This window comes from Python bivittatus, unplaced genomic scaffold (genome assembly GCF_059951505.1).
Source record: "Python bivittatus isolate LINGU-HERP-01145 unplaced genomic scaffold, Pbiv_v1 ctg000570_np1212, whole genome shotgun sequence".
Classification (NCBI taxonomy): domain Eukaryota; kingdom Metazoa; phylum Chordata; class Lepidosauria; order Squamata; family Pythonidae; genus Python; species Python bivittatus.
This window is the reverse complement of record NW_028277097.1, coordinates 9,024,092-9,037,530: the sequence shown is the minus strand read 5'-3', so window position 1 is coordinate 9,037,530 and position 13,439 is coordinate 9,024,092. Positions and strand designations below refer to the sequence as shown.

General features: G+C 46.4%; 1 protein-coding gene across 1 annotated transcript in view; it reads right to left on the bottom strand.

Annotated features, from left to right (window-relative positions):
- Nucleotides 1-13,439, bottom strand: part of PRLR (prolactin receptor) — a 167,421-nt gene that overhangs the window by 153,194 nt on the left and 788 nt on the right. The window lies entirely within an intron of this gene.

The following is a 13,439-nucleotide window of genomic DNA, read 5'->3' as shown; positions in this document are numbered from 1 at the left end:
TGCAGTGTGCCTCCTCTCACACACAAACATAGAACCACCTCTGCTGCCACCTTTTTGGGAAAAAACTTAAATCTAACTGCAGACAAAAGCAATGCTTACTACATAAACAAATATTTTTTAAGTAATAGAGTTTTGAGGATCAGATTAGCAACTGAGATCAGGGAGACTGTGGTTCAAGTCTGTGTTCAACCATGAAACTTACTGGATGACTTGAGGCCAATGACTGTCTCTCAGCCTAAACTACCTCACAGGACTGTTGTTACAGGTACTTCCTGGAGTTCCCAGAAAAAGAACACAACATAAATACAATAAATAGACTTTTTCAAATGACCAATGGCTAAAAACCTGGCATCATCAACTTACAGATACTCACAGAAAGCATCAAATGTGAAACTGTCATTCTTGGTAACATAAAAATGTAGATCAGTGTTTCCCAACCTTGTGAGCTTGCAGGCATGTGGACTTCAACTCCAAGAGTTCCCCATGGCAGTCGCTGGGAAATCTGAGAGTTGAAAGCCATTTACCTGGAAGGTGTCAAAGCTGGAAAGCATTGGTCTAGAACAGCCTCCCAATCTGTTGCCCTCCAGATGTGCTGAGAGCAATTCTCCAAATTTCCATGTTTAGCAATCCCAACAGGATTAAACTATGCAAAGCTTGGAAAGACTGTTCTATAAATTCAAGTGTTGCACATTTGTGACATGTTAATACAATACAATCCCCTTCATGGATCACTGCCTTGTCGTGGCGAAGGGGCTTGCGTAACTCAGTGAAGCCATGAGCTATACCGTGCAGGGCCACCCAAGACGGACAGGTCATGACAGAGAGTTCTGACAAAATGTGGTCCACTGGAGAAGGAAATGGCAACCCACTCCAGTATCCTTGCCAAGAAAACCCCATGGACAATGTTAAAAGGCTAAAAGATATGACGCCGGAAGATGAGCCCTCAGGTCGGAAGGTGTCCAATATGCTACTGGGGAAGAGCGGAGGGCATTTCCACGTAGCTCCAGAAAGAGTGAAGCGGCTGGGCCAAAGCCGAAAGGACGTTCAGCTGTGGATGTATCTGGAAGCAAAAAGAAGGTCCGATGCTGTAAAGAACAATATTGTATAGGTACCTGGAATGTAAGATCTATGAACCAAGGCAAGCTGGATGTGGTCAAACATGAGATGACAAGATTGAACGTCGACATCTTGGGAATCAGCGAACTGAAATGGACGGGAATGGGTGAATTTAATTCGGGTGACCATTATATCTACTACTGTGGGCAAGAAACCCTTAGAAGAAATGGAGTTGCACTCATAGTGAATAAGAGAGTGGGAAAGGCAGTAATGGGGTACAACCTCAAAAACGACAGAATGATCTCAGTGCGTATCCAAGGCAAACCATTCAATATCACAGTCATCCAAGTCTATGCCCCAACCACTGATGCTGAAGAAGCTGAAGTTGACCACTTCTATGAAGACCTACAACACCTTCTAGAACTGGCACCAAAAAAGATGTCCTTTTCATCATAGGGGATTGGAATGCTAAAGTAGGAAGTCAAGGAGTAATCGGAATAACAGGCAAATTTGGCCTTGGAGTACAAAATGAAGCAGGGCAAAGGCTAATAGAGTTCTGTCAAGAGAACAAGCTAGTCATAGCAAACACTCTTTTCCAACAACACAAGAGACGACTCTACACATGGACATTACCAGATGGTCAATACCGAAACCAGATTGATTATATACTTTGCAGCCAAAGATGGAGAAGCTCTATACAGACAGCAAAAACAAGACCAGGAGCTGACTGTGGCTCAGATCATGAGCTTCTTACTGCAAAATTTAGGCTTAAATTGAAGAATGTAGGGAAAACCACTAGACCACTCAGGTATGACTTAGATCATATTCCTTGTGAGTACACAGTGAAGGTGATGAATAGATTTAGAGGATTAGATTTGGTAGACAGAGTGCCTGAAGAACTATGGACGGAGGTCCGTAACATTGTACAGGAGGCAGCAACTAAAACCATCCCAAAGAAAAAGAAATGCAAGAAAGCAAAATGGCTGTCTGATGAGGCTTTACAAATAGCTGTGGAAAGAAGGAATGCGAAAAGCAAGGGTGAAAGGGAAAGATATAAGCAACTGAATGCAGATTTCCAGAGAATAGCCAGGAGAGATAAGAAGGCCTTCTTAAATGAACAATGCAAAGAAATTGAGGAAAACAATAGAATGGGGAAGACTAGAGATCTCTACAAGAAAATTGGAGATACGAAAGGAACGTTTAGTGCAAAGATGGGCATGATAAAGGACAAAAAAGGCAGGGACCTAACAGAAGCAGAAGAGATTAAGAAGAGGTGGCAAGAATACACAGAAGAACTATACAAGAAAGATCTTAATGTCCCTGATGTCCACGCTGGTGTGATCACTGACCTTGAGCCAGACATCCTAGAGAGTGAAGTCAAGTGGGCCTTAGGAAGCATTGCTAACAACAAAGCTAGTGGAGATGACAGTATTCCAGCTGAGTTATTTAAAATACTAAAAGATGATGGTGTTAAAGTGCTGCACTCAATATGCCAGCAAGTTTGGAAAACGCAACAGTGGCCACGGGATTGGAAAAGGTCAGTTTACGTTCCAATTCCAAAGAAGGGCAACGCCAAAGAATGCTCAAACTATCGCACAATTGCACTCATTTCACATGCTAGCAAGGTTATGCTCAAAATCCTACAAGCTAGGCTTCAGCAATACATGAACCGAGAACTACCGGATGTACAAGCTGGGTTTCGAAGAGGCAGAGGAACTAGAGATCAAATCGCCAACGTTCGCTGGATCATGGAGAAAGCACGAGAGTTCCAGAAAAATATCTACTTCTGCTTCATTGACTATGCAAAAGCCTTTGATTGTGTGGATCACAACAAACTGTGGCAAATTCTTAAAGAGATGGGAATACCAGACCACCTTACCTGTCTCCTGAGAAATCTGTATGCGGGCCAAGAAGCAACAGTTAGAACCGGTCATGGAACAACCGATTGGTTCAAAATAGGGAAAGGTGTACGACAAGGCTGTATACTGTCACCCTGCTTATTTAACCTATATGCAGAGTACATCATGAGAAATGCCAGGCTGGAAGAATCACAAGCCGGAATTAAGATTGCAGGGAGAATCATCAACAACCTCAGATATGCGGACGATACCACCCTAATGGCAGAAAGTGAAGAAGAACTAAAGAGCCTCTTGATGAGGGTGAAAGAGGAGAGTGCAAAAGCTGGCTTGAAACTCAACATTAAAAAAACTAAGATCATGGCATCTGGACCCATCAATTCCTGGCAAATAGAAGGGGTAGAAATGGAAGCAGTAACAGACTTCATTTATTTGGGCTCCAAGATCACCGCAGATGGAGACTGCAGCCATGAAATTAAAAGACGCTTGCTCCTTGGGAGGAAAGCTATGGCAAGCCTAGATAGCATATTAAAAAGCAGAGACGTCACCTTGCCGACAAAGATCCGCATAGTCAAAGCTATGGTTTTTCCAGTAGTAATGTATGGCTGTGAGAGCTGGACCATAAAAAAGGCTGAGCGCCGAAGAATTGATGCCTTTGAACTGTGGTGCTGGAGAAGACTCTTAAGAGTCCCCTGGACTGCTAGGAGGTCAAACCAGTCAATCTTAAAGGAAATCAACCCTGATTGCTCATTGGAAGGATCGATAATGAAGCTCAAGCTCAGATACTTTGGTCACCTAATGCGAAGAGAGATCTCTTTGGAGAAGACCCTGATGCTGGGAAAGATTGAAGGCAAAAGGAGAAGAGGACGGCAGAGGATGAGATGGTTAGATAGCATCACTGAAGCAATGAGCATGAAACTGAGCAAACTCAGGGAGGCAGTGAAGGACAGGAAGGCCTGGCGCAATATGGTTCATGGGGTCACGAAGAGTCGGACACGACTTAACGACTAAACAACAATACAATACAATACAATACAATACAATACAATACAATACAATACAGACAGCATGGTGTAGTAGCTAAGATGCTGGCCTAGAAACCAGGAGACTGTGAATTCTAGGCCTCCATTAGGCATGAAAGCCAGCTGGGTGACCTAGGGCCAGTCCTTCTCTCAGCCCAATCCACCTCACAGGGATGTTTTGTGGGGAAAAATAGGAGGCAGAAATATTAAGTATGTCTGTTGCCTTGAGTTGACCCCCCCAAAAAGGCAGGACGATGATGATGATGATATCCTGTGACGATCCCTTTAACACCATCAAACAACAACATCTGCCTATCCCGGGTCCTTGGGAAGGACTCGATAGGTGAATAAAAATGCCAGATCCATCTAAACAATTATGGTTGGCTGATTATGTGACCAACCATAATAATTTAATATAAAATATTATTTTTCATGCCCTTTTAAAACACACTGAAGCTGGCTACATACTGAACTCTGGATTGACATTCATGGTATCATTAAAGATGAAGCAAACAAAATGATGCTGAAATGCAAAAAGCAAAAGTAAGTGAAGTGGCTATCTGTCAATAAGCTGAAAATAGTGGAAGAAAGGTGGAAAGAAAAAGGCGACTGAGACAGGAAGATCTGCCCAAGTAAACAGTGAGGGAGATACAAGAAGAGAAAAGCAGTTCTATCAGTGCAAAAAAGTCAAAGCGAAAAATTAAGGATAATGAGCAAATGGGAAGAACAAGAGATTTATTTAAGAAAATCACGCAAATTACTGCAATATTGTGTGCAAAGATGGATACAATAAAACAACACAGAAGGCAAAGAACTATTGGAGAAAGAAGATACAAAAAGAAATGATGCAACTCTGGATGAACTGTACAGAAAAGATCCCCAAATTAATTATACATAATTTATTTATTTATTCATCATATTTACATAGCTGCTCATCTCACAGAATGTGATTCTGGGCAGGGTATGATAAAAAGCAATAATATAAAAACCAGTTAAGGCTTCTATAAACTACAGTGAAGGTTTGGTCATTTAACTGGAAGCAGACATTCTAGAAAATGAAGTAAAACAGGCCCTAGAAAATATTTGCTAATAACAAAGTTGTAGTTGATGAAATATCAACAGAATTGTTTACAATTCTAAAAGATTATTCAATTAAAGTGATACATTCAGTCTGTAAGCAGAAAAAGAAAACATAGTAATGCCAAGAGCAATTTATATTCATACACACACTCACATTCTTTATTGAGATTACTGATCCATACGGTAATTTATATTCCAGTATCAAATGAAAGAAGTGCCAAAGAGTGCTCAAACTATCAAACAATTACACTTACCCCCATATGCTATTAAGATAATGCTCATGATTTTGCAATCCAAACTTCAACAATACATGGGATGAGAAATGCCAGATATACATGCTGGATTCCAGGGAGGCAGGGGCACTTGAGAGCACAGAGCACATCTGATGGATCATGGAGAAGGACGTGGAGTTCCAAAATGACATCTATTTTTGCTTTATTGATTATACTAATGCTTTTGACTTTTTATACAACAAGAAAAAATGAATAATCCTTAAAACATGGGTGAGCCCATAAAGTCCACCTTATCTGCCTATTTAAAAATGTGCATGTTGACCAGAAAGCAAAGTAATACGGAGTTAGAATGGAATATGGAGTAACAAACTGGAAAATAAATATGCCAAGATTTAACTGATATGCAGAAGAAATCATTCTGGAGTAGAAGAAGTTGCAAAAAATCAGCAGCCTCAGACGTGCTTTTCATGCTTCATGGCTGAAGTGAGGAAGACTTAAGGAATCTCTGGCTGAAGGTGAAAGAAAAGATTACAAAAGCCATTTTGCTGCTCAATATTAATAAAACTAAGATTATGTCAACAGGAAATGCCAGCCCAATACAAACTGGCAGAGAAGCAGAAATAGGCTTTATTTTCCTAAGCTAAAAAAATTCACAGGGATTTTGACCGTGGTCATGAAATAAAGACATCTGTTATTTTGAAAAAGACTGTGGTGGAAACAGATTATGTCAGATTAAGTGAAAAGACATCACATTAACATAAAGGGATATATTGTTAAGCCACTGTAATATGGTTTGAAAGGCTTAATCATCTGAATGCCTGAAAGAAGAAAACAATGATGTCTTAAGAGTGCTGGAGAAAACTGTGGGGAATAGGTTGGACAGCAAGAAAAACAAATAATTAAATACAACTAAACAGTGTATGAGAAGCATTAAATTATGAAACTAAAGCTGAAATATTTTGGACAAATAACATAAAAGGAAAAGTCCTGTAGAAGACACCTGGAAGAGCTGAAGACAATTGAAAAAGAAGTTGACAGAAAGTAAGGTAAGTATCTACTATCATGGCAAGCTTACCAGCAACTGAATGACGGAACTATAAGACTACTGCACCAGGTCACCATTTGTTCTGATGCTTTTGTTTCCAGAACACCTTTGGAGATGAATCTTTAAAAAAGCACCTCCTGCTACTATTCAGTTGAAGCTACATCCTCAGTCTGAATTCAGAGCATGTTCCAGGTGAGTGCCCATAGTTGGTTTTTTTCCCCCTCAAAGTATAAAATGATCAGTTGGAAAGCATGTTTTGAAAATGCATTATCAACATTTGATAAATGCATTATCAAAGTGTAGTTTTACATAGCACAATCTGGTCCTCAAATAGAATATATAGTATTCTGTATGGTCAGCCAACCTGATAGAGCTGGAACTTATGTCAAATTATTAGTGAACTCCAGATCTATATTTGGATCAGCACCAATTACTGTGCAAAATAACTGAGGTTATCATTCAACCTGGATTTCATTACAGCCTTTACCAACAGCCGTGCAATATAAATTTTGCACACATTCTGCAAAGGGAATTCAAATATAAAAATAAATCCCATGGTATGACTCTGCTGATGGTAGCTGATAATTCCTGTCACAGTCCCCAGAACATCTCAGAATCTGTTTCCAAAGTCCCCAAGCTTTCAGTGTAGTTTCTGAGGATGCACAGAGGAGGGAGGAAAATGCCCCATCACATGTCCCCCTGTGCAAGATTGGATTTTACAACTGGATCTCAATACTGTGTATGAAGCTGTAAATGCATAACTGATTTAACTGTTTTAAGGACTGGTCTTAGATTTAGTCACAAATATTAAGGCCTGAGGCAAAGTACATATGAATAATAAGACTTCTATACTGAGTCATGCTTTTATAAAATGCTCAACCATAAGAACAGTTTTTACTGTGGAGTCCTTGGTGTTCTCTGAGCTTGGCTGTTTGCTTGCAGAGGTTTCGTTACCCGGCTAGGTAACATCTTCAGTGCTAGAAGGGAGTGGGGTTTGCTCTGTTTATATACAGCAGCTTGCCTTGTCAGCGTTGGTGGAGGTGTTGTTTTCTCCTTGGTAGTTCCTTGATGTGAGAAGGCAGGGAGAAGTGAGGGCCTCAAACGAACCATGTTTGCTAAGGGAGAGCGCTGTGCACCATGGGGCAGCCTTGGGGGGTGGCAGGAGGGAGGATGGGCAGAAGGCACACTCGCACCAGAGTGGAGAGGGACGGCAGGAGGGAGGAAAGACTGCAGGCAAGAGGCACGTTCGCACCAGAGTGAAGAGAAACGGCAGGGGGCGGCTGTCGGGTCAAGTGGGGATTGGAATGTGTATTGCGCTGATTGGATTCGGAAAGTGGAATGTCTGCGGTTTTGCGGTTAATTAGCGGCGCTCCGGGGCGGTAAAAAGGTGAGATTGTGAGCCAAGCCCTCGTAGGAGGGGGAGGACAGATAGGGGGTATAAAAACCTGTCAGACCTTGCTTCGGGGTTCCTCCATTGCTGCGGGAGGGACCCACCTTTGCAAACGTGCCCAATAAAAACTTCTGTCTACTGGACAACCGAACCCGTGTCTGTCGTTTTCTGACAAAATTGGCGAGCCAGCCAGGAGTCCTCGACGTGGACCGGACTGTGGGGAACCGGTGAGTAATCGGCCGTAACACCCCGTTGAGGTGTCTCCCGTTTTCCCCGGAGTCGGGTCCAGGACGGGACTCCAATCGCCAGTCAGACAGAAGTAAAGAGGAAGTCGGCCGACGAGGAGACCTCCGGGAGGTCTGGTGAGTACAGCCTACCCATAATCTCGGGGAGATTAGCGTGGTTACGAGGCGTTGGACGCCGCAAGGGGACAGAAGAGTCCGGGACCTTCTGTAAGGTGGGAAACGTAGTCAGGAAGGATGGGTAAGGCGCAGAGTAAGAGTGTAAGGCCAGGGGCCAGTGGGAAAAACGCAGTAGGGGAATCCCCACGGATTCTCCATTAGGACAATTGTTGCAACAGTGGGAGACACCCTGGTTGTGTCCATTCACCAGGGGTCTGGAAAAACCGACCATGATAACTTTGTGCACTAAAGAATGGCGAAAATATCCACTAGTGGACCCCGAATTCCCCTACCATTGGAATCCCCAGTAATTACTGGGTGACCCAACTAAAAAACTACATTGTGGAGCATAAAATGTTAACACAGGAACCCTATGTGGAAGTCTGGTTCCATGTTCATTGGGAGGGGCCTCGACCCAAGTTAGCCAAAATTTTTGTCCAAAAAGAACAGGAGGATGAGGAGGACCTCTGGCTGACTAGACCTCAATGGGGGCCGCCACCTCCTCCTCCTCCTCCTCTTCCTATCGCTCCCCCTCCGGCGCCCCCACCCTATCCCGGGCTGCGGAAAGAGCTGGACCAGCTGAACCAAGACATTCAGAACGTGCCCTTTATTCTAAGGTTGGCCAGTGCCTTCCCCGTCCGGGAAGTCCCGAACGGAACGAACGCACAGGGGGTGGCCGTCACCAGTTACGTAACGGTTCCCATCAAACCCAGTGAGTTGAGGGAATTAAAAAGGACCCTCCCTCGTATGCAAGAGAACGCCCATACCGCCGCCGAACAATTGGAACTTTTTCTCGGCCCGGTGGAATACTCCTGGGGGGAACTGAATTACATTTTAGCCCACCTCTATACGCCAGAAGAGAGGGGCCAGATTCGGCGAGCTGCGCTCGGGGCTTGGGAGCAAAGGAATGCAAATGTCCCAAATGCCCCGGCCGCAGATACTAAATTCCCTCTGGCAGACCCAAATTGGGATCCCAATAATGCTGAACATCGGGAGAACATGAGAGGAGTTTCCCCCTGTACGACTAGGGGGGTCATGGTTCCCCAACCGGGACCCACGGGGAACCCTTGGTAAACATCACGGTGGGTCCCACCGGCGAGGAACAGCAGTTCCTCGTGGACACCGGAGCCTCTCGAACATCGCTGTGCCAACCGATCCCAGGGATTGCGAAATCCCGGGGCACGTCGGTATCGGTGATGGGGGTGGGAGGCTCTCCGGTCAAGGCAGACGTACTGGAGGGAGTGAGACTGGAGTGGAATGGGAAGGAGGTAACTGCAGATGTATTACTGATCCCACAGGCGAGAGTGAACTTGCTGGGAAGGGATCTAATGGGTAGTCTAGTAGTAGAGCTGTGGAATGTGGAACAGGCAGAAAGGATGTGTTTGTTGCGAGAGGCGGACGTGGAGGTTGTGAACCCTGAGGGAGGGGAGGGGGCGGGGCGGTTTCGCATAGCCCCAATTAGCATCCCCTTGAAACCAGGGGTGACGGGTTTGCGGCAAGCCCAATACCCGCTGTCCCGGGATGGGAGGCGCGGGCTGAAGCAACAACTGAGATGGACGGTGCTGCCCCAGGGGTACACCGAGAGCCCCCTCTTGTTTGGACAGGCATTGGAAGAGAAACTCCAGGGGTTCCGGGCCCCTGGGGGTTCTCGGGTGCTGCAGTATGTGGATGATTTGTTGGTGTCTGGAGAGAAGGAAGTAAAGGTGAGAGAAGACTCAGTGGCTTTATTGAACTGGTTGGCTGAGGAAGGATTGAAGGTGTCAAAAGGGAAGGTCCAATTTGTGGAAAGGGAGGTCAAGTATTTAGGACATGTACTCCGGAAGGGCGAGAAGTTGATTGATCCTTCTCGGATACAGGGGATAATGCAGTTGAAGCCCCTCATACTAAAATGGAGGTGCGGCGGTTTCTGGGTCTAGTAGGATATTGCCGGCTATGGATAGATGAGTACATGAGCAAGGCTCAGTTTCTGTATGAGAAGTTGAAAGGATCATCTGACAGGGTAGAATGGACAGACGGGGACACAGAGAAGTGGGGGAATTACGAAGGAGCCTGGTGACGGCCCCGGCTCTGGCTCTACCGAACTTGGCCCCCCTTTCACCTATACGTTACAGCCCATGGGGGAACTGCCATTGGAGTGCTGACTCAGAGACGGGCTGGGAAATATCAACCAGTGGCCTTCCTGAGCAAAGCCCTAGAACCAGTGGTGAGGGGATGGCCGACTTGTGTGCAGGCAGTGGCTGCCGCTGCTGTGCTAGTGACAGAAGGGAAAAAACTCACTTTTGGGAGCCCCGTGATTGTCCATTCACCCCATCAGATCTTAAGTGTGCTTAGTCAGCAGGCGGCTGCTTGGATGACAGAAGGAAGGATGTTGAAATATGAGACAGTTCTCCGGATAAGTCCTGATGTGGTGGTAGGAACAGACAGGAATTTGAACCCAGCGGAGTTTCTTGCGGGGGAGCGGAAAGAATGGGAGCCGGCGGAGCACGAGTGCTCCACCCTGTTGCAGCTGCAAACAAAGACCCGGGAGGACCTGCAGGCGGTCCCGCTGGAGGAGGGTGAGGTCTGGTTTGTGGATGGGTCTAGCCGAGTAGAGCAGGGACAAAGGAAGTCAGGATATGCGATAGTGACGGCGGAGGGAGAGACAATAGAGAAGGGGGCACTACCAGCGGACTGGTCGGCTCAGCTGTGTGAAGTGCACGCTTTGAAACGGGCACTAGAGTTGGGAAAGGGAGTGTCCCTCACCGTCTACACAGACTCGCGATATGCCTGGGGAGTAGTGCACACTTTCGGGAAAATTTGGCTGGAACGGGGTTTACTCACAGCTGCTGGAAAGGGAAGGTTGCAGGGAGGAAGCAGGTCATTGGGTTACAATTGAGGGGACCCCAGTAGTGAGCCGTGCTGACATGAGGGGGATGGTGGAGAAACTGCACGAAGGGTCTCACGGGGGGTGCAGGCTTTGGTAGACACTGTAAAGCTGTGGGAAGGGCCAACGGGGTGTTGAAGCAACATCTCACCAAACTGGGGCTGGAAACAGGGCTACCTTGGACAAAGACACTTCCGGTTGCCCTGCTTCGAATGCGGACAGCCCCTCGCAAGGATGTGGGGGTCTCCCCATTCGAGCTGATGATGGGAAGACCTTTCCTGGCTCCAATGGGAGAGCCTATCCCCGAGCTAAAGGATGCCTTCCTAAGAAAGTATCTCTTGGTACTGTCACAATCTCTCTTGTCTCTAAGAAAACAGGGACTCCTCGCTCAACGGCCCCCCTTGCTGAAAGACCAACACCCCCACAAGCCAGAGGATTGGGTCCTGATAAAGACGTGGAAGGATGAGAAGCTGAAGCTGTCTTGGGAGGGACCATACCAAGTTCTCCTGACAACTGAATCAGCGGTTCGGACCTGACAGGGGGGTTGGACCCACTACCATCGGGTTAAGCAAGCTCCCGACCCCCGACCATGGACTGCCCAACCGGGAGACGGACTCAAAGTAAAACTTAAAAGGAACTGAACTAAGGCAGGGGAGGAGATGACCAACATAAAGGCGTAGAATTGGCACAGACAGCTTTGATCACTGGGGATGATCCCCGTGGGGGGATGTTCTATCATTTTGGGTCTTCTCCCATACCAAGACCCTGGACTAATCAAAGGCAAATGGCTCTAAATCTCTTGGGGACAACCAGTGCAACTCAATGTGTATATTTCAACAATACCCAGAACTGTACCCCCCCGTTGCCCTCAAAAGGTCCTGCTTTCACTTGTGGAAGGGTCTATAATATCCCTTACGCCTCAACCCCTCTATACCTACCTAAAGGTTTCTTTTTGTTGTGTGGACATGAAGCTTACACCTATGTTCCAGCCTATAGTTCAGGGGGCCCTTGTGCCATAGGGCGCCTGACCTCTCTATATGCCCTGCCTCCAATGCAAGCGCACCCATCAAAAGAAAAAAAAGAAAAAGGGAGCTGCCATCTGATTGTGAGAGTGATGTGACACTCTTGTCCAAAACAGAAGCCATGGCTCTGGCCCTCTCCTTAGTAGGGGTTCCTGCACTAAGCGGAAGAACTTACCTGGACCTAAGGAAGGTGGCCTGCCTCCTGGCTAAAAGTGTCAACCTTACATCCTCTCTCATTGCAGCCCTCACTGAAGAAGTCACTGAGATCAGGAAGGTGGTCATTCAAAATCGGATAGCTATAGACTATCTCCTATTAAGGGCAGGACAAGGCTGTGAATCTTTTCAAGGTCTTTGTTGCTTTAACCTAACCAACAATGAGAATTATATTGAAGCAAAACTAGCCAAGTTGAAGACCTTAGCCTCTCGCATATCCGAGGATCCAGAGGGATGGAATTGGTCGTGGCTCACTAGTTGGTTACCTAACTTTGCTTGGTTAAAACAACTTTCTGTACTAGCCATTGGCTTCATTGTCTTACTGGTCCTAGTATGTTGCTTAATGCAATGCCTCCCTGCTTGTGGGAATTACCTGTCCCAGTGTGTGAAGCCCCGGGTCCGGGACAAGGGAGCAATCCTGTTAGTCAGGTTTGAGGCCCAACAGAGGCGTGAAAAGAAAAAGGGGGGATTGTGAGAAGGCAGGGAGAAGTGAGGGCCTCAAACGAACCATGTTTGCTAAGGGAGAGCGCTGTGCACCATGGGGCAGCCTTGGGGGGTGGCAGGAGGGAGGATGGGCAGAAGGCACACTCGCACCAGAGTGGAGAGGGACGGCAGGAGGGAGGAAAGACTGCAGGCAAGAGGCACGTTCGCACCAGAGTGAAGAGAAACGGCAGGGGGCGGCTGTCGGGTCAAGTGGGGATTGGAATGTGTATTGCGCTGATTGGATTCGGAAAGTGGAATGTCTGCGGTTTTGCGGTTAATTAGCAGCGCTCCGGGGCGGTAAAAAAGGTGAGATTGTGAGCCAAGCCCTCGTAGGAGGGGGAGGACAGATAGGGGGTATAAAAACCTGTCAGACCTTGCTTCGGGGTTCCTCCATTGCTGCGGGAGGGACCCACCTTTGCAAACGTGCCCAATAAAAACTTCTGTCTACTGGACAACCGAACCCGTGTCTGTCGTTTTCTGACACTTGATTAGGCTGTTGTTTGCTGCTTTTCCCCAAAAAGGGAAAAACCCACTCCTGGTTGGTTGCTGGCATAGAGTTTGAGTTTCCCTGACTTTGCAGGACTCCATCCAGTCTCTAGGTTGACCAATTCACTGTTTCAAATCTGATGATTTGGAAGAGATTTCTCTCCTTCACTACAGTTCACACCCTCCACCCACAGATAACTAGGAAGAGGCCTATGTAGCACCAACAAGTGCAGAGACTGCTTTCTAAAGCGAGTAATGGTGTAGGATCAGGAGCTGAACTACAAGCTAA